The following is a 22913-nucleotide window of genomic DNA, read 5'->3' as shown; positions in this document are numbered from 1 at the left end:
AAAAAACTAATGAAACTCTGCCAAAACGGATGTCTCATGCTTGATACGGAGTCACACCCAAGACCACCCCCCCCAACCCCCACGGACACATCTCTGACCCGACGGCAAAAAGATGAAGCACTCGTGGTGTGGCAGGCGCTCGCCTTCCTGTTAGCCTAATAATACAAAATTAAAAGAAAAGCTCATTCAACCCAGCTAGGCTCTCTATTGGCAGGCTAGAGAGCATCCAGCACTGTGTCAAGCCTGGACTTGAACATCCCAAGGGTCTCTGCCTCCACTACATGACCTGACAGATGACCCACGCCTCCAACCCTCTCCGCGGGCTAGCCTGACAGATGACCCACGCCTCCAACCCTCTCCGCGGGCTAGCCTGACCGGTGTGTCTCCCGCGGGGAACAGGTCCAGCAAGGAGAGAGCGGACCTGACGCTGGTCTAACATGAAGCCACCGCAAAAGCCTTTCCATTTTTCACCGGCTGTTGACTGGCCAGCCCCGGGGTCCTGGAAGGTGGCGGTTGGCAAGAACATGCAGAGAATTTATTTTTAAAAAACAACCAATTCACCAGGCAGGCGCTTTTCCGTAATGTAGAGCTTGTTTCATGTGTGGGCATGTGTGCCGAATCTCAAGAGCATTGGGACCATACAGGAAGGCCTGTTGCAGAACTAAATGAGGTCTAAACTTCTGTTTTGCAAATTCACGTTCACTTACTTTCTCTGGTAAACCGCAGAAGACCTGCAGGACCTGCAGGACAACCTTGTACAACGTACTGGCTACAGACCTGCTCTTGTGACTGACAGAAATACTGTAGTCATACTCTTGAGCAGAGTTCTCAACCTGAATCGCTCCAATAAAAAGTCCTGCTGCCGTATAGGTAGGGCTGCAAGCCATGCAAGTCCATCGGGAAGAGGGCATCTGCTGGGCAGATAATGAAAAGAAGTCAGCTCTCGTCCTGGTGGCCACAGTGCCCACAGGCCCTTCCCCCCAGGACATACACGTCTTCAACTACCTCAGCAAAGCACCACCTCACTTGTTCCCTTGTTCCCTTTCTGTTCCCAATCAGGAAGTGCAAGTGAGTTTAAAAACCCTAGAATACGTGAATCACTCACAGAAATGAAAAGAGCAGAAGAGGCTGCTGGATCACAGCTCTGTGACAGCAGGGCTGTGGCATAAGACTGCGCAGCATGTGACCTGCAGAAAGACCGGCAGCGACTGAATGACTGCGCACATTAGGCTCGCTAGGCGACAGAGCGGACTGGGCGTGACGGCGCCCGGAACGAACCGCCGTTACCGCAAACGCTCTGGCCTCATGACTACAGCCCTGGCCGCGCTCTGAGGTCCTCCAGCAAAAGTGAGAATTTTTCAGGCAGACAGATTCATTAATATATCTGACGGAGTAGACAACTATCATGTTGTCCGTTATTTAAAATGATTCACAAAATAATTGTAAACTACATTACTATCGGTGTCACCATTACTAGTTCTACCATTTTGTTTTATTTACTTGTTATTGGCTGTGCCGTTTTTCGTTTTTCACAACTGTCATCCTTTGGTGAAATGAAACGACACCATTTGCCAATTAGGCCAATCAGGCTGGTTTGAGTTCGGGTTTCAGTCAGAAAATAAACCAGAATTTAGAGATTAAAGCCACAAGGGGACAATCCTGGCAGGCTACACTTGAGAGTCCCCTGCCAGGCAGAACACGGGAGCCTCTGCCAGGAAGAGAAAAAGACAAAATCCCACCTGGAATAAACAGAAGCAGAATCGCTGAGAGCGAGCGGTAATCGGTTAAGATGAACGCACTCCCGCTTGCTCGATGGGGCCAAAACAGCGCCAGCGCAAAGGGGGCGGGGCCAGGGCCCTGTCCGTTAAAGAGTCACAAACAGGAACTGAAACACAGAAAGATACTGCAGGAACAGGTACTTTTTTCTGTTAAGGATGTGAGAGTGCATTTCAGGCACAGTCATGGGGCAGGTGGGCACAGGCTGTTCCCATCCAGCTGTGAGATGCACTACACTGTGTCTCTTCAGGTGCCCGGCGTTGCGCTCGCAGGCATTTCTAATGGAGCTCAAATTCATATCAGTCCAACTAAATAAAAACAACATCTTTCCCTTGTGTACTGCAACAATACATAAATCTAAATCTGCATTTCAGGAATGCCCCATGGTCAGCTGTGGGGAATACAAGTTTCCGAAATGCTCTAATAAGGATGAAATAACACTGAGTGCGTGTACACGAGGGCATTTGTATATGTGAATTATTTTCAGTCGGTAATGTAAAAAATTTTAATAACCCAAACAGTGGTTTCAGCCTTGATATTTTCTGTTGTAAGTGCTTAATGTCTCAGATTTTATAGGCCCAGAAATTTTTTCTATATTGTTAACATTGAAATTTCCCTATATCATGTAAGTCGAAACATATCAATTTGATGCATCATATGAAAAGTCACGGAGCATGGCAAATGACAATACTGTGACAATGAATATTCGGTCCTTTGGCAAGCGTTTTAATGACCAGTGCTATACTACATTGTTATATTACGTTTGTTTAGGTGACACTAATCCAGAGCCAATTACAATGTTGGAGAACATACTGTAGGTACATTCACCTGTTTGCTTCAACTGGCAGTATTACCACTGCTGGCACTAACGACAGACCAGTAATTACAACGGACAGGTAAAAACTTCAACAGCGAGGAAACAGAGAGGACGCGAGGAAAGCAGGAGAAGGCCGTCTGGTAACTAAGGAGACGTGTCGTGCCTAGAAGTAGCAGGAGAGTGAAAAAAAAATGATTTGCACTCACACATGCACACACACACACAGAAAGAGAGAGAGAGAGAGCACCCAAGCAGAACAGCAGATCTTTGTGACTTCATATTGATTTGAGAGTTTTGAGTTAGCAAATTGATTTTAATAATGAAAGCTCAAGTGCCTTGCATCTTTCCCCAGATTTAACTGAGCACTCTTCGAGGAAACACGTGCCTCTCACTCTTAGGGGTAACACGTATCTCTCACTTTCTCGATGCTGAGTGTAGGGCATGTTTGTTTACTCACAGCAGGCCAGAGCTGTAGTGCTTCACCGGGACTCTTTATGATCAGAAAGAGAGCACTCCCCAAGCACATGGTCTCACAGGGAAATCTGTTCCTCCTTCTTCAAAGAAACAACACAAGCCACTGATGCTGCCCATGCATCTGTGCTGTGATGCTGAACCTTCAGTGACATCTGAGAGTGGGAGGATCAAACATGGAAAGATCAAATCTGTACACATCGGCACCAGTAAGAGCTAGCACAGGCCTACCGTATGCTGTACGGAGATAGCAGAAGCTAGCGCAGACCTCCTGGTATGGTGTGTGTGTAGGTTTAGCAGATGCTCAGGCTTGCTGTATATTACACAAGGCTTAGCAGATGGTAGCTTGGTTATGCTGCATGGTATATAGGGTTAGGAGAGGCTGGGACAGACGTGATATTTGCTGTGTAGTATTGGGGATGGCTAGCTCAGGGATGCAGACATAGATACAACAGTGGGGTGGATCTGCCAGAAATGAGCAGCTTGTAGAATGCAGTTGGTTGTGGGAGGTGCAACACTGAACCCACACCTGCGATCCCCCAATGAGGACCCCCGAGGAGCCACAGGTCTCAGAAGAACCTGAATCCATCGCTATAGCAACTGCACAACCCATCATCCCTCAGGACTTTTGACACCTGCCACTCAAACAGACGGCTGTCCCTTAAGTAAATGACACACTTAACAAACAAACACAGGCATACATAGTAAACACGTACACACAGACATACATAGCCAGTGGCACTAAAAATGAACAGATTAATTTCATAGCATTTATTTACAATTATAAATGTAAATCTTTGTGTTTATATTGTTCTGGTACTTCTTTCCTTGAGCCCATTCATCTCAAGGTGCATGCAATGGTTCCAACCGGAATAACATTGAATATATTTTTAAGGAGAAAAATCAGGTAATATACATACATGCGACCTCTAAGCAATGAACAGAAGCAAGTACAGGTGGTATAAGGTCACGTTTCCTTTTCTTCATTTTGAATCAGCAGAAGAGGTGAAAAAAACTAAATGTTTCACTAAATAATAGAGTCAGACCTCCCACAAAGACTTGGCTGCTGACACAACATAGCGTGCAGCATTAAATAACCAACAAAAAAAGCTACGTAATGAATAAACATAAGCTCTGATGAAGCATTGCTGCTTTAGTGCACTTTTTTCTCCATTCCCAGAATAGGTGGGCAAGAGCCCTGTGGCTCGAACAGAAGCCGGCAGGGGTTTATTAAACATGGCCTTCATTTTTAAAAGCAATATAACAAAGCCTGCATTCCACAGTACCACAGACCTACACTGCATTCCCAAAGCGGAATCCGACTCACATAACTATGACTATCATCTAAGATATGCCAGACATCAGGGAGAAAGAGAAAGAGAAAGAGAGAGATCCTGCCAGCCATACGTTCTTTTACAGCGGTCGTTCTTCCATCGCGAGGACACCTGAGCCTTTGCTTGAGTCTCAGGTGCAGTCTGAGGCAGGGGTGGCACAGTGGGGGGGGGGGGGGGGGGGGGGGGATATAGAGGAACTGACTCCCCAGGGCCCCAATACAGGATGAGGGGTGCCTCAAAAAACCTGGACTAAAAAGTTTGCTTTGCTCTACAATTTTAAGGGGGCCCCCAGAGACTGCATATGCACAGGCCCCAGTTTCCTGCTACACCCCTAGTCTGAGGCGTGAGGACACAGTTATGTGCAGTTTCTCATGCAGGAGACTGATGCAATTACATAACATTTATTTGGCATACGCTCTTATCCAAACGGACAATAAGCGCATACCTAAGGCCATTGGAACAACTACAGAGCACAGGTCCAATAAGGTATCATTAAGTGTCAGTTATCCATAGCCATGAACATCAGGTCTAGTTTATGTACTAAGCATAGGCTAAGTCCGTAAAGTTATGGCAAGTCAAATTGGAAGTGAGGCATGATAACAAGGGAGATGATAAAGAGCTACAACAACAAGATAATACTACAAGTGCAACACAAAAGTGCTAGATGAAGATACAAGTGCAGATATCCTGTCCTTGGGCATATCTTTTTGTGATTATTCATAGCCATTTTATATATTTTTAATCCCTAGTACCTACTACCTAATGCATACTACTTAGCACCTCATACTTAGTACATTCTATATAGTACACACCGACTAGTACCTACTATTTAGTACACACTACATAGGACATACTACTTAGTACACACTGCTCAGCATGCACTACACAGGGCATACTACCTAGTACACACTACATAGCACATACTACTTAAGGTGTTTGTTTATTGGATCTTGTGTTGGTGTGGGCGCACTCTCTCTCTCCATATGGCAAATGATGGTGTACACCCAGAACTCCCTCCCAGGGGTGTCGTACCAGCATGTGACACAACTATATATACTGTACAACTATAGCAATTTATTTATGCATTTAGAGCAACAAGAGCAGTGTGCCAGGTCACATGCTTAATATCAAATGTCATTCACTGGTCGTTTCAATGTCCCTAAAAATGAACGTGGCCCCAGGAAAAGCTCTTTAAACCCTCAATCAAAACCCCCACCAATTTGATCCAGGGTCAGTTTGTTTAAAGGTCCAATTCATATAAACCATGGGCATGACGCTTTCAGGATGATTGCCATAAACTCCAGCACCTAAAGTGCCTGACAAAATTTTTGTAATGTTCAAATTGCTAATTTTTTGTTTAAAAATAGATTTAATGATTTTCAGGGATTTTTAATGAGTGTGGGAGCCCTGTCATCAACCGAGAGAAGTGGTAACCTCAAGCAGTGACACTACCTTCCTTTTGCCACTAGGGGAGCTATAACCAGGCAGCCACAGCCCCAGAGCGCTTCCTGGTCCCGTTTCCTGCTCTGGACAGGACAGAGTCAGGCTTGGGTTTCCCATACGAATCCCAGAACAGAGGAAGCCTGGAGGCCATGCAGTCTGGGTGCCCGGTGCCAAAGATAGCATGCGAGAGCCTGGCTGGCCTATTTAAGTCCCCTCTCTCATGCCCACTGCCCCAGTCCTGCAGAGATTCAGCACCCAGGCTGGCCGGCTGGCTTTTGGCAAGGCCCACGATCACAACCCTAGACTCCCCGCTTGTTAAAGACACAGGAATGGAAAGAAAGAGCTTACACTGCCACAAAGAACAGGCACTGGCAGACATTATGGCCTACAAACCATGCTCTTAAAGCAGGGGTCTGCAATGCAGGTTCTGGAGAGTTTCAGGGTCTCTAGTTTTTGTCCTTAAAATCATAAGCCAGTTTAGACTCAAGAGACCAGCTGAGATGGGTTTACTGTAATCAGCTGCCGTAACTGATCATTTAAGTGCTGAGTACCAATGGAAACTACCACACACTGCAAGGCTCCAGTGCAAGTTAAACCAAAAATAACATTTTCTTTACTACAATAAGGACAACGTACTTCTAAATTGTATATGGGTAAAATTATCCTTAAGGCAAGATAAAAAGAATAAATTTAAGCAAAGCATATTTTCTCGTACGGGTTACCATTATTAGTCTCAGCCCTGAAAGAGGTGGCTCAAAATGAAGATTAGTCTTCCTGAACATTCCATGGCTGAAGATACCTACAGCACTCCCCATAAGTCCTGACTGTTATACGCACATATACTCCCACCATTGACCACCTGCAGTTTTAACCAAAACCCACAGGTCATCAAGGACCACTCAAATCTAGATTTCTTTTTCGTTTTTGCTTTTTCCTTCCAAAGACCAAGCCCAAAAACTATGATTCTCTGTCTAATCCCGAATTTGATGGCTAAGTTTCTCCTTTCTTGTAGTTTATGGCATAGTAACAGCCATCATAATAGTAGTAAAAAAAGAGGGGGGTTTCCAAGCAGGGGGAGGGGCTAGGAGTTGTGTGTAAGCTAGCTGCCAGCCAGGAGGAAAGGGTGGGACACACACAATCAAACCACAAACAGGAAACTTAGAACGGCTGTTTCTTACTCAACACATCCAGTGGGTGAGGCAGGGGGAAGTGGGGTTTTATCCTGAACATGAGTGAACACCACAACAACCACAGAAGAACCACCACAGCAGGCCAAACAGGCAGCCACATCTGAGCAGAAAAGAACGTGTGGGGGTCTGGGGTTTTTCAGAACTGAATCTGGCAACCAGACCCTGCATAGACGCACAATACGATTTCACTGTAACTGGTTTCAGTTTTATTATACAGACCCTGAATAGACACACAATACGGTTTTACTGTAACTGATCACTGTCTAGACCCTGAACAGAACCAGCACACACTTTATCTGGAACTGCTTCAGCCTTATTTTCCGGAGCCCCGATAAACAGAGCACGTGGTGCCCCAAAGACCTCAGCTATCCACCAGAGCCATCCCCAAGGGAAACGGGAGGCCGACCCTGTCACTGTGAAGAAGGATAGATGATGCTCTTCCTTTTCCTAGTTTGGCTTATGCTGATTTCATTTAAGCTGTACTTAATAAGGACATATACAAAAGGATATACTGACACACAGTAATCAATCAATGCGTTTCAACCCTGTACTGATTTAAAAGCAAACAACTGTCCCTGTGCGGGCTTTCAAAAGATCTGCAAATAAATAAATAAGGGCATGCCTGTGTACTGCCTCAAGTGTAAAGGCTAAAGTTGCTTCGCAGGGAACAGGAAACACCATGACATCCTCAGTGCTGCAGGTGACGTCATTCTGGGTCATACTGGGCCGGTGTTGCTACGCAACCAGAAGGATGGACTGTTATAGACTCTATGTACCACCTTTGTTAACAATGCATACACTAAATTATTGAAGATTTGCAATGCTTATGTTTCCTTTAATACCACACTGTTTATTTGCTAAATAGACTTAACAAGCAGACTTTTTTGTCTCGGCATGTGCCTGGATCAAGGATTCAAACCTATGACCTCTGGAGTAACAACTGCACATTTAGTCCAGATAGCTATGCTGCTCATCCTAACGGCACTGTTTTATGGAAACTACCACTGTATGAGCATTGCATTTTCTCAAATATGTCATGGGCAAATTGCATTAACTTCAAAGAATGTCCTGAAAAACACAAACTCACCATTCTCCAGCCATGGCAATTCCTGGCTGCGAAACCACAGATTCTGTACATTAACCAGATAGTTAACTCTGTATTCTTAATGTGAGTTCTGCCTCTCCACCATGGAAGCTGAAAGTTCCAATTTCATGCATCCTATGAACATTCGCAAAGGGGTGTGACCAATGGCCAAAGGATGTTCAGTTCCTAGGGCACACCACTTTGTGAATATGAACAGTAACACAGTGCTAGATCTCTAACAGTAAAGAGGTATATAGGATGGCGCATGAGTGGACCATCTGGTTACCGTAGAAAATCTGTGCTTATGCGGACCAGATGCTGGCCAGACACTGTGCAGAGGCAGAGTTCCGTACAGAACGTTCTGTAAACAGCCAGCGTCACAGAGAACGCAAGGATTCCACAGCCGGCAGTTCATTCCAGAAAGTATCATTTTAATTTTTTGTCCCTCAGACACACGGTCATGTCTTCAGCCTTCACTGAGGAAATGAGCGCTTATGCAAATATTTGCACACAGGGGCCGAAGCCAGGTCCAGATGTATAGTCACCAAAGTTCCGAACACACATGTGCACACACACGCACACACACACACAAAAGCGATTCAACTGTGAGAAAATACACAGTAATGGACCCTAATAATTCCCAAAGCACAATCCATAATCTCTGCTCCGCCCGCTCCAGGGCAGACAGGAAAACAAACTTTAAAAAGAAGTCCGAGCAAACGACCGAGGAGACCCGGTGACAATGGACACGGCGACGGAGCCAAGATCAATGCAGTTAAGAGAGGCGAGAGGGAAAACGGCTCGTGTTTCTACTGTACGCCACGTTTACCGCCGATGACCAAAATAGGCCCTGCGGATAGGCCTGCCAGGGGCAGCTGAGTTACACAGCCATGGGCTGGGTAGTAAATACCACTGGGTGGAGCGGATAGCTGCACTGGACGCCGTGCGATTTCTGAGACAGAGAAGAAAGGGAGAGGGGGCAAGAGAGGGACAGGGACTGAGAGGGAGAGAAAAAGTGAGCAAGTGAGAGAGATGCACAGAAAGGGGAAGGGGGGAAGGAGAGAGAGAGACAGGAACACAAAGAGGGAAGAAGCAAGAGCGGAACAGGGAGACAAAGGGAGAGAGGGGGAGAGAGAGCGAGAGAAACTGGGCAAGTCCAGGAGAGACAGAGCAAAAGGAAAAAGGAGGGGAGAGAGAGAGAGAAAGGAGAGTTGGAGAGAGTGATCTAATGAAGGAGGGGCCTTGCATGCAGGCTCTGGAGGTGCAAGGCTCACAGTAAGAAGAAAAATAGCCCCGTGTGGGGTTACAGCGTTGGCCAGACAGTCAGACAGACAGACATGCTACACCATGACTCACTCCTCTCGCCCAACACCACGCCCCTCCCACACCCCCCCGCCATGCCAGCACGCTACTGTAGCACACGCCTGCCCTACACCTGTCACCTTCACCGCGAGACTCACGTTTGGCTCGTCCTACTCCGTCTATCCCCCTCCATCCAATGCTTTCTAACATTCTGTCCCTCCCACACAATCACTTTACCTAGCTCTCTTCCTCTCTCTCGCTCTACCTCTCTCACATACACACACAAACACACACACACAGCCCCCCAATTTCCATATTTCTTACTCTCTCTTGCTCAAACACACACACATTCTTCTTAGCATGACAGAATTCACAGTGTTTTCCCAACCACTGCAAGGTGGGACAGTCTCTCTCACTCTCTCTTTGTATCATTCTCTACTCTAAAACACCAAGAACACCCAGGGATGGCCATCAGGATCACATGATCCAGTCGGCTTTATTCATTCCAATTACATCACCCTCGCTGCCATTCCACCTTGCGATAACATTTCAGGGGGATGAACTGAGCGTCCAATGCAAAGCCATGCCTTCCCTGTCACCGTCCAATGAACTTTACAGGACTGAAGGATCGCACACTTTAAAAATTCCTTCAGAATTTCCAGTCACTTATTCATATCAGTACTTCAGTATTAAGCATACACATGCAACCTTTTTCCAATCATCTAATGCACGACTACGCTTTTGGGCTAAACACCACTATCGGCTGCCACTGATTGAATCAACCATAGAAATCGCAGTGTTCTCACTCGAGACTTTACTGACCAATGAGTGGCTGCTGGAGTGGCTGGATTTTACTGCTAGAGGCACCAGAGGTACATACCGACACCATAGCCAGCCACAAAGCTTGTGTTAGAGAAGAGCCAGAGATTTTCTAGGTCTGGAAATCTCTGCTTTCCAACTACACCTGGCCTCGAACTGAACCCAATGGGAATGAATGGAGCTCTTCAGTTCACATCCTAAACAGACCTTTACAGTATATACACAAGTTCCCTATTACAACGGACAAGAGCATTGTTGACTATAAAGAAGACAAGGAAAGCAAAACAACGACAATGTGCCATTATCTAGCAAAAAGGTTACATTACACATACTGACACAAAACACAGCTTTGGCAGACAGGAAGTCTTCTCTTTCATGAATATAAATGTATACCTTTTATCTTATTTTGCTTGAAGGTTGGGTACCATTGGTTTTAAGTGACCACAGCGAAGCAATACACAGAAACAGCCCTAGAAATGCACCATAACATCACGCAAAGTGTTGGCTATACCTGACACAGCACCAGCAGCCAGACAATGACACTCACTTGACCCTCCTACCTTCCTCCATGACACCCGGTATACCTGTCTACCTGTCTACAGAGTTAAAGTACTTTTCTGTGGCAAACCTCATAAACAGATTGCCTGAACTTCCACAAAGTTGTAATGGTGGATATCAGTTTTTTTTTGTTTTGTTTTGTTTACATATGCAATATATTGCAAAAATATATCTCAGCATATAACCCATATGGGGATGGGTTGTTATCAAGCCCAGTGGTGCACCAACAATTCCATTGCCACACCACCAATTGTTCTATTCCTGACCACAAACACTTCCTGACCACTGTAACTTTTTTATTCCCGGAACACAACCATTAATTTGCACAACTGCACAGCAGCATTGGTGACAATAAATATTAACAGCAATACTATATTTGTTCATGTACATCTGAAAATACTTCCCTGCGACGAACAGAATATACAAAACAAGTAACCGGCTATATTTGGAGCCTTCCCCTGGGGCAGCTATGTTAAATTACACGCCGTGAGTTACGGCGGACAAATCCATGGGGTCATTTCAACCGATATGTTCACCGGAGAATGCGATTCAGTATGTAGCCGTCATTGTCAACATAATTAATAGCACATGACACATGTAGTCCAATGCATGTAGCTCGGCTAACGCGACTGTGTGTTTGTCCCCTTTCGCCCCTTCTCTGAGAACGGGTGTTCAAGACGTTTCTCTGCGTTGTCTTACTGTATGAATAGTTTTAGCAACGTAAAACTTAATGCATTGAATAAGCGAAGTATTGGCCAGCATTGCAAATATATATCCTGAAGCAAACGGCCAACATTCAATGCACAAAATTGACATTTTGAGTCTTCCCATGTTCCGTTCGCTGGAATTGGAAAAAATCATCGACAGAAGACATGTTTCTCAGCACGAGCCATGACTTGCAAACAGAACAGGAATCAGAACACGCACGCATCCCGGTACATCCCGGTACCATGATGGCCCGTAGAACACACATTTGTAGCTGTCGTAAAGTAGGCTATAGCTGCACCTAGCTATTTACAATTAAGGTAGTTACGTCATACACTTTCTACCAGACGGATCCGTCGATCGGCTTACATACTAGCTAGCTGTATCATCAATCATTATTCAAGCGTACCAAGCGATTCACCTTTAAAGATTTCATGATCTAAAATGACATGGAAATTGGACTTTATTTATAGACATATTAATATCAATATTACCATTACCATATAAAAGGAAACAATGTGACTCACATGATATTTTGTTCCCTGTCATGTTCATGAGGCTACAAAGTTGACAAACATGTCAAACCGCTCGGCATTACATTAATACATTTGAACAGTCATAATTCAGGAACTCTTTTATCTTTATCATCGTCGCCTACGCCAAATGACAACAATGGAGGAATAAATTAATACTGAATTTCATGCCGCTAAAAGCTCACGTACAGCTATAGCCAATTAAACCAAATCTGTACATTGGCACCGGTCTGTATTGATATTCACTGCAGCATTCAGGCTAATGCTTAGATTCGGACGTGTACCATACATAGGCTACTTAAAACAGTAGACAGAATAACTTACCCTTTTATCAAATTGCACTGTTCAACGGCTGACAGTGAACAGAAGCCGGCTTTGCCTAATGGGTTGAGGTCCAGTCCGTTCAAAAATTTCGTGGTGTCATTTCATAAATAACGCACACAAAAGAAAATATCTAGATTATGTTGCTCGCCTGTAGCAATGCAAACTCAGAATTCAGATTCCCTGATTAGTTTCGCAACGGCTAAAAATTATCACAGAAAGCTTTCGGGGTCTCGTTATTCCAAGCAGTATTATTTTCGCGCATTCCGCCACACCGGCCAGCGCTCAACCCCGGCGCGTTTCTGTTTGTCTGTAGTCAGTTCTATGGACTGAAAACTCCGCCTACCACCATGAAGTAACGAGTACTGGATGGTGAATGACAATGTCTGACAGATGCAGTAGCCAATTGGTGCAGTTGAGCGGTTGCAAGGACACACGGAACGGCGCAAACTATGGGCGTGACTCATCGAGTGCACTTGTAAGAAATAGTTAAGGACGTGGGAACGAGATTCTTAACCCGAAAAACAGTAATCAGCTGCGCTTTAAAATCTGTGAGTCATAGGACCACTCCATGAGAGCAGGCGGAAGAATTGCCCATTGGATAAAGTGTATTAATTCCATATAGTAGGCTACTACCAGATCTACGTGTTCCACAAAGCTTGAACTCCCTATATTAATAAGAGGGGTGCATGTACATGTATTATTCATTCTTCTTTTTCACTCATTTTTCCTTGTGTATTTGATTACATATTATTCGAGGGAGTGTGCCACCAATTGCTCACTCTCAACCGCAAACTTACAGACATTTTCAGCTGGAATCTTCCCGACATTCATGTTTATTCCACTTTCACTATCTAATTCGCATACATTCAGCTTCGTTATTTTCTTATCTTGTTTGAAACGTAATTTCTGACTAAAGCTATTACTAAAAATAATACCCTGGAAAGTTGGTAAAGTTGGACGGATTTTAAGATATGCGATCATATCATAGCGACTGTAGGACTGAGGTTGTTTGACATTAAATAACAATGGGCCTCATTCACGAACATGTGTACTATTACATTTGATCGTAAACTGCGTATGAGAACGTTTCCGAGAACATTTAGGCATTCATCATTTTTTCTTATCTGTATTCGTTCATGACTGTTTCCTTATGCAAATCACATGAACAGCATTGCGCATAAAAGTTACAAACCTCCAGCATTCATCATCTCATACACCTGGGATGTGCCCAAAAACAAACGTCTGCATATGTGTCATGAATCTCGTATTGTTTTATCGTAGAAATATTTTTAAGAACAAAAGTAAGAATTTAAGAAGTTTTGTGAATGACTGAAAACAAAAAGTATTTGAAATTATTGTACTTATTTGTAACTTCACATATTATTTTAGTGATTAAGAGAGTAGTATCAGTATACTACTACTGCTACTACTAGTACTACTACTAATATTATTAATAATAATAATAATAATAATAATAATAGTTACTCACTGGGTTGTGAGGTACGAATAGTATGTGAATAGTACAGAATTGATGACCTTGAGTGTACTGTGAAGTGGTAAGTGACATTTGCTCTTTGCTGTAAGATCCTGGCTGAGTTACAGTGTCTGCATGTCGGCGGTTGGGGGGAGCAGGGGTCAGGGGGGCAGGGTCAGGACACTCTTATGTCACCGACACTAAAAGAGCAGAGCCACCCCAGGTGCATCCTCAGACCCTGACTCAACGTGACCTTTCACCTCTGCACTTGGTCTGTGCGGGGTTCAACCCGTTGCCAGGGGACACAACTTAATCCTATCCTCTCCATCACCACTGCGTACCACACTGAGCAACATGCCATTTGATCAAATCAATTAGTCAAGCATCCCTTAACAATGGGCTCAATGTGTGAGCACATAATTGGTGGATTATCGCTGCTATATATTTAAAATAATAAACCTGTGGATGGACGTGCGGTCTCAGCCACCAGATGGCTAATGACTTTATCACCCTCTTTATAGTTTTGTGATCATATCATTATTTTAAGAAATGAAAGTAGTATTAAACCGGCAGTGGGGCGGCAGTGCAGCACAGTGGGTAAGGAACTGGGCTTGTAACCAAAAGGTCATAGGTTCAATTCCTGGGTATGAACACTGCCGGTGTACCCTTGAGCAAGGTACTTAACCTGAATTGCTTCAGTACATATCCAGCTGTATAAATTGATACAATGTACAATGCTATGTGAAAGTTGTGTAAGTCGCTCTGGATAAGAGCATCTGCTAAATGCCTGAAATGTAATGTAATGTCATGTAAACCATGCCAGGGTGTTGGACTACTCTCTCAGCACAGTGACAGAATGTGTTACAGGTCCACCAATGCTAGTATGAATCCTGTGCTGCATTCATTAAAGATGGGGTTCCCAAATTTTGGGTGTAAGAAATTGTCCCAGGGGTGGATCACAAGATCCCTTCCTAAAACAGCATTTCCACCTAAATAAAGCTTGTTCTTGTTTAAGCTTTCTGAGAAACATTGAGTAACAGTCCTAAGATTTGCCCACAAGCACATGACATGACAAAGACTTATGAATCATTTTGATTAGGGCCAAAGACCTGATGTCAGCTTTGTTTGACAAACTTTGCACTTTCCAAAGGTTTATTAAACATATAGAATACATCTAGGTGCCTTTCTAAGCTTTAATTTTAATGAAATGCTTAAATCACTTTTTCAGGAAAAAAGTTTGGTAGGAGAAACCAATAATTTATTGATTAACATTTCTTGTAAGGACCAGTAAACTTGGGCTAAACATGGAGCAACTGCCTTGGCTGTGTGCCTTTTAAAACCTCAAACTTTCATTCACATGAGAACAAGCACTACGCCCCCCCCCCCCCCCCCCCCCCCCCCCCCCCCCCCCCCCCCCCCCCCACAGACACACACACACGCACGCACACGCGCACAAACATACACACGCACACACACACACACATACATACATACACACGCACACACACACACATACACACACCCACAAACGCACCTACACACATACACACGCACACACACATGAACACACACACACACACACACACACACATGCATACACACACACACACACACACTCACCCCACTGCCCCTCCCTCGCCAGGCAATCTCTTGCCACTTGACTCACTGCCAACTGGCGGCCAAGCACAGAAATGCAGATGTCACACAGGGGTTGAAATATTGAGGTTGCTGGAACCACGCTGAGTGACAAGAGAGGCATATCTATTACAGAGGCAGAGGAGAGCGTGGGTACAGAGCCCCACTGCTTCAGCGGGAGGTACCTGGAGCGGGGCAGCAGTGCCCCACTGCGTCAGCGGGAGGTACCTGGAGCGGGGCAGCAGTGCCCCACTGCTTCAGCGGGAGGTACCTGGAGCGGGGCAGCAGTGCCCCACTGCGTCAGCGGGAGGTACCTGGAGCGGGGCAGCAGTGCCCCACTGCGTCAGCGGGAGGTACCTGGAGCGGGGCAGCAGTGCCCCACTGCGTCAGCGGGAGGTACCTGGAGCGGGGCAGCAGTGCCCCACTGCGTCAGCGGGAGGTACCTGGAGCGGGGCAGCAGTGCCCCACTGCGTCAGCGGGAGGTACCTGGAGCGGGGCAGCAGTGCCCCACTGCGTCAGCGGGAGGTACCTGGAGCGGGGCAGCAGTGCCCCACTGCGTCAGCGGGAGGTACCTGGAGCGGGGCAGCAGTGCCCCACTGCGTCAGCGGGAGGTACCTGGAGTGGGGCAGGTATGACACGCCCTCTCTGCACTTGAGGAGTTTTCTACTATGGTTTGCCAAATGCATCCCACAGTTCTGTGTGCTACTCTCTCTTCACACATATATGCCGCATACGTTTTAATAGAATCTCATGAAATTAGCAAGTCAATTATTTTTGGGACTGACAGTGAGCGAGGCAGAATCATTTAAAACATTAATGGACTAGAGCCGCTAAAAGAAACAAGAAGGCGAACTGAGCTAGTGTCCAGAGGTTTAAAGTTCAGCTCCAACATTGGGAACTGCTGTCGAAGCCCTGCGGCATTTGACCTGAACCGCTTCAGTGAACGTTTAGCGATGCCACATAGGCCTACATGAATAATTCAAGCGCAAGCTGCCCCAGATAAGAGCATATGCGAAGCAGATAAATAATGAAATATAATTCAGGAATGTTTCATAAGCTGGGGACATTTACTTTTGACGGATTTCATATGAATTTTTGCAGATGTTCACAATCAGGCTAGGCGACAGTAGTTCGCGCGCGTCTGTCTTTTTATAAATTGGTTTCGAGTCGCAGTCGTTTTCTCAAACAGGAAGTGACGCCTTCTTATTCGCACAATACCATCATTTTTCGTCTGGAGGTGATGAAACATCAACATTTTCTGACCTCTGAAGGCAGAAGTAAGACAATTGCCGGGAGCAGGAAGGAACTGCGCAGCCGGGAGTCTTTGGTAGTTTGTTCCTCTTACCCGTTCGCAGTCTTCCGCACCGGAAAGCACGTTCTTCTTGCAAGCAGGTCAGCGTAGCCAGTCCTTACTCAGTCCTTACTCAGTCCTCACTCAGTCCTCACTCAGTCCTTACTCAGTCCTTACTCAGTCCTTACTCAGTCCTTACTCAGCCCTTACTCAGTCCTTACTCAGTCCTCACTCAGTCCTTACTCAGTCCTTACTCAGTCCTTACTCAGCCCTTACTCAGTCCTTACTCAGTCCTTACTCAGTCCTCACTCAGTCCTTACTCAGTCCTTACTCAGTCCTTACTCAGCCCTTACTCAGTCCTTACTCAGTCCTTACTCAGTCCTTACTCAGTCCTCACTCAGTCCTCACTCAGTCCTTACTCAGTCCTTACTCAGTCCTCACTCAGTCCTCACTCAGTCCTTACTCAGTCCTCACTCAGTCCTCACTCAGTCCTCACTCAGCCCTCACTCAGTCCTCACTCAGTCCTTACTCAGTCCTTACTCAGTCCTTACTCAGCCCTTACTCAGTCCTTACTCAGTCCTTACTCAGTCCTTACTCAGTCCTCACTCAGCCCTTACTCAGTCCTTATTCAGTCCTTACTCAGTCCTTACTCAGTCCTCACTCAGTCCTCACTCAGTCCTTACTCAGCCCTCACTCAGTCCTCACTCAGTCCTTACTCAGTCCTTACTCAGTCCTTACTCAGCCCTTACTCAGTCCTTACTCAGTCCTTACTCAGCCCTTACTCAGTCCTTACTCAGTCCTTACTCAGTCCTTACTCAGTCCTCACTCAGTCCTTACTCAGTCCTTACTCAGTCCTTACTCAGCCCTTACTCAGTCCTCACTCAGTCCTTACTCAGTCCTTACTCAGTCCTTACTCAGCCCTTACTCAGCCCTTACTCAGTCCTTACTCAGTCCTTACTCAGTCCTTACTCAGCCCTTACTCAGTCCTCACTCAGTCCTCACTCAGTCCTCACTCAGTCCTTACTCAGTCCTCACTCAGTCCTCACTCAGTCCTCACTCAGTCCTGACTCAGTCCTGACTCAGTCCTCCTCGTCCAATTTTTTTTGCTGAACCCACAATCAATAAAGCTACATCAGAGCACTGATCGATAGACTGTTTCTTTTATTTTGGCCTGACTGTAATGCCTTGCAGTCCATCTGTTTAATTACTACTTTACTTAATTCTCAGAAAACACACACACACACACACACACACACACAATGATATAATCCCATAAAGCCCAGGAAGACCAGGGAAATGATGTGATCACAAAGTGATTTTTTAAGTAGCTAATGGATAACATAAATTTTTTTTTACAGACACACACATACGCACACACACACACACACACACACACACACACAGTATGCAAGATGAACATTCACATGTATAGGGAGTTACTGATAAAGGCATCAGAGCCAGAAGTAATTTACAAGAAAGGGAGAGAGATGGGAGTAGCCAGTATTCAGCCTATTCAAATTTAAAGACCTTTTAATATTCTGTCTTGATTGGGCCCTTGGTATCAGCACCCAAGGTTGGCAATTGGGATTTGGATGTCCTATTGGCTAATCTGAAGGGTACCTTGGATACTGAAGATGGCTTCCTCACAGACCTACTATGATTGGGAGTACATAGAGAAGTCACTTGTTCAGTTTAAAAAGCTCAGTCTTAATTGAATATCCAAAATGCAGACACAATGAGGATTTACACACACACACACGCTCGCACACACACACACACACACACACACACACACACACACACGCATAATCCTGTTTGCACCTGAAGACACCCACACACACACAGGCTTGCAGGGAACATCAGCCTCATTATCTTCAAAAATGAACCCTGCAATTAAACATTTACCATGGAACAAAATTGATTCCTGCGGTTGACCCTCTTAAAATCGAAATGGAACCGTGATGCACCGTGTGCTTCAAATGCATTAACACACATTTACAAAAAGCTCCTGCGTCTGAGCAATCTGAGGTACTGACAGAAACCATTGGCTATGGTTCCAAATGTATTACTTTCGGACACCAAAGGATACAGGAATGTTTTAGATGGATTCACCTGCCTCTTAGAGTAAACTGGTCTCATCCTACCGGAGACTGGCCCGTCTGTCTTGGATATCCAGCAACTGAGTAATAACCAGAGAGATGAGTTCCCACCTGTGGACAGACAGACAGACAGACAGACAGATAGATGTTTGGATGGCCCTCTGTCCCAGTCCAGGCCACAGGTGCGAGACAGAAGGGCTGTGGAAGTAAAATTAGTCAGAGAAGCAGTTACAAAGCGTGCAGACCAAAGTCTGCCTGCCAGTGATAAAAACAATAATGGCATTTTATCAAGCCAAAGAAACCCCTATTTTCTACCCCCAGTGTTCCTTTCACCGTGTTTCCTATTTTGAGCAGAGTGCCAAAAGTGGTCCTTTTTTGAAATCATTTTTCCTGCCTTTTTCATAAAAAGTAATTACGTAATGCTCATGGTCACGGATTTATGTGTCTCTTTTTGTGGCAGCTGCTGCTCTTGACACAAATAACCCTTTGGCCAAAACAGAACTGAGCTGAATAATTCTGCCTCCCTCGACACGGCAGTGGTTCATACCTATGATTACTGCGGCCATTTCACAGCCTTTAACTAAGACGGAGGACCGTGCAGTTTGCAGCCCTGAACTCTGGCGGCCCCTCCCATGCTGGGTAATTGTCTCTCCTCGTTACGGAGAGGCATGTAAGCAAACTGACTGCCCGTGCTATTTCTGTCCAGACTGTGGATTTAAACACTTCAAAGCCACCTCAGGCCTGCCTCCAAGAACTGTCTGGTATTGGGGGAGGGGTCATTTTTTGGGAGGGGTGGGCAGAAAGAGAGGGCATCAGGTGCCAACACTGAGTGGCAGCGGCTGAATGCCAAGACGTCTGCAGCCGTACTGAGTGGACACTGTTTGTGCCCTGGGGGCCTTCTCAGGACTGGAAGAGTAAAACAGCACCCCCTACAGGTCACACGGCTCCATTTTAAAGTCCAGTGTGCTGCTCTGTATTGAGGTGCAATCTCACATCGTCAAAATGTACGTGATTACTTGGCTTGCAAAGCCCCTGATGGAGACGGTAGGACGTTTCTCTGTATTGTCCATTCGGCAACCTAGATACACAGGTTAATGGCGTCCGTTGCATCTTTAGTTTCTGCTTAGGTCAGCTTTGTACTCTGATACGCAGAATATGGAGGGCTATTTGCTTTAAAGATCATGAATAATAAATAATTTCGCCAAAAAAAATTGTTAACGGGAGGTTTTTAGTGCAGATTTTATATATCGCCAACACACCACAATCAGGAATGACATATACATACACATATTTGTGTTTGTTTTTTTCATCTTATGGGAAATCTATGTAATTTGTGTCCTATTACAGCATTGTTCTTTTCAAATATGTCAGATTTCAGCATTTTTAATGGCTCTTCTGAAATGCGCTCCTGGACAATGCTGTGATGAGTTACTCAAGGTGAAGCAAGGCAAAACAGTCCATTCTTTTTAAATAGCACTACAGTGAAACCACAGTACACATTTCTCATGGATTGCAATTTGGCAGCGCTGAGGCATTTTCCATTCTATAAGGCGACCGTGCCGGAAAATAAGTATGGGAGTCATTTTAAAGATGAATTCAATATTCGGTCCTCTGCAAAGCCAAGTTGGCCAGCAGCACTGGGTACATGCTGCAATGCAATTTAGTTCCTTGAGAAACTGAATCAGTTTCACACATTTAATGTCACATTTAATAGACAGCCAAGCAACATTTTTTTGAATATAGATTCAACATGTCTCCATGCCACGGTGGCATTTGGTACCTGACACCGTGAATGAATGGCAGGTGCCAGAGGACGCCACCTCTATCCATAAGAAATATGAACACTATGCGCTGGCAGGGGATGAAGAGAGACAGTGAGATGACCTGCGGCCGTGTCATTATCTAAACGTTTCTGTTATTAACAGCACATACAAGACTCACGCCTCGACAATGTGCATTGTCTGAGAAGAGAGGCCCAGTGTACTGCCTGGAATTTAATCCTGAGGCATTTACAGTGAGAGAGACAGATAGGTCAGACGATCGTAATAAAGGAAAACTAAAATTCACCGAAGAACTGTGCGCAAGCTAAGGACGTTCAGTTTAAACAATCCCGCTGCAAAAAATCTTTTGGACAATATGCTTATGACTGCTACTCAGCACCACTGCAACAGTTTTCCCCATTTAATTTGACCAATCTGGTCACATACAACATACTTCAGAAGAATTTGATTGGATATTGCCATATGCTGGCTATAATAGTCCTTGCAAATAGCCTAGCTGGCAGCTCCTGAAATGAACTTTTTTGGTCAGGATTATTCAGCCTTGGCTAACAGAACTATTCAGCCGGGGTCCTGGAGGGCTGCAGTGCCTGAAGGGCTATGCAGCCCTCATCCTAGAGGGCCACAACCTGTGTGGGCTTTCTATCCAGGCTGACACAACCTCAATACACACAATAATTGCTTTTATTGATCCAGTGTATTTTCCCTTCTGAGTTGTGAAAAGGTTTTTCAGAAGAAGCTGCAGGATTGCAGTTTCTAGGTCAAGAGCAGGGTGGCACTGGGCCAAAAGCAGAATTCAGGTAGACCTAATCTGGGAAAGCACTTTTATTACTATTATATGTGAAATTTCAAGTAATTTCAAGATCGTACATGCACTATTCTAAAAAGCATATAATTGCTGGGCTTCCCCCACCACTGTAATATCTCATGATGACATCATTGAGAACAGATTTAAAAGATTGTAAAATACAATATTTAATTCTATATAAATTAAACTACAGTAAAGCTGATAGCATTCCAATTCACATACCTCTCATAAAAGAACCATTACATTTTTGGTACTTAGAAGAAAAAAGATATGATGTTCCAACACATCAAAGCCATGTACTAAATGGTACAACTGGCAAGTTATTAATCATAAACTCGAGAGAACACAGTTAAGTGTGCCCCAGAGACTAAACCAATTACCAGACAAAATCATACAATGGAAAATTGAAACACAAAAGAAATTCTGTTTTTGTTACCCACTGAAATACCTTCTTTGCCCCCCAGTGAATACGGCCAGAGCCATTTTAAAAGTGAGCTTCAGTAACTTGTGCGACAATGGAGGAACAAAGCAGAGTGCCTGTCAGACACCCTCACTCCGAGACGGAAGAAGCCTTGTGTGGGGAGGGTGGGTATGAGGGACGCTGTTTGACTTTCTCCGGTTTCTTCCCCATCATAAGGGCAACCTGATCTCTGATGTGCTACAGCCTATGAGGCTTGGCTAGAACAGGGAATATGACAGTGAAAAACTAACATTGCACAGCCGTAAACTAATGGGGCACCAACTGATTTTTTCCATGAACTAAAAACAGGTTTTCACCTCCAATAAGATACAGTGTCCAGTGTTACAATGTTAATTGACAAAATTATGGTTGACTATGGATAACAACAGATGATATGCAAACAAGACCAGGTTAAAAACTAGTATATGGCTGGACCTAACACACGTGATCCGGCCGACCAATGGTGTAACTTCATAACTCGGCCGACCAATGGTGTAACTTCATCACTCAGTCAGTCACTCACAGGCATTCACGTTTGTAGGGCTGGTGCGGTCCAGCCAAAAATTAAATTTGTTTCAAACTTTCAGTTTTTATTGTAACCATACTTTCACTCACATCAACGTAAGTGATATATGTTTTCAGGTACCCACCTGTTTTTCCTAACTACTTCAATTTTCATTTGTTTAATGGTTTCATTATATTGCTGTTTTTTTCCCCCGCTCATTTTGGCAGCACTAAGCTCTGTGCATTAGCTGAATATATAATATTTCCATCGTTTCTGTAACTGAATAGAGTCTCTAAGATTGGATCCCATCCAACTTCTCCTTGTGCTTAGACTGCAAACTGCTCAGTGTAGAATCAACTGCAATGGAGTACTTTCAACTCTGTTAGAGTACAGGGGTGTGCAGAGAATGCATTATACAATGCATTATCTCAGCATTTCCAAATAGGATATTCGGGTTCAGATACACACACCTAGTACATGTGGCCCCTATTGGAGTCAAACAGGGTT

The 22913-nt window shown here is 44.8% G+C and overlaps 1 protein-coding gene across 1 annotated transcript in view; it reads right to left on the bottom strand.

Annotated features, from left to right (window-relative positions):
- Nucleotides 1-12704, bottom strand: part of LOC118216162 (inactive rhomboid protein 1-like) — a 31576-nt gene extending 18872 nt beyond the window's left edge. The window contains exon 1 of the mRNA XM_035397204.1: nt 12357-12704. The gene's annotated coding sequence lies outside the window, so the exon portion shown is untranslated. The remainder of the gene's footprint in view (nt 1-12356) is intronic.
- Nucleotides 12705-22913: the final 10209 nt, after the last annotated feature.

The sequence above is a fragment of the Anguilla anguilla genome, chromosome 17, assembly GCF_013347855.1.
Source record: "Anguilla anguilla isolate fAngAng1 chromosome 17, fAngAng1.pri, whole genome shotgun sequence".
Lineage (NCBI taxonomy): Eukaryota > Metazoa > Chordata > Actinopteri > Anguilliformes > Anguillidae > Anguilla > Anguilla anguilla.
Note: the sequence above shows the minus strand (reverse complement) of the source record. Positions and strands in the feature narration are given on the sequence as shown.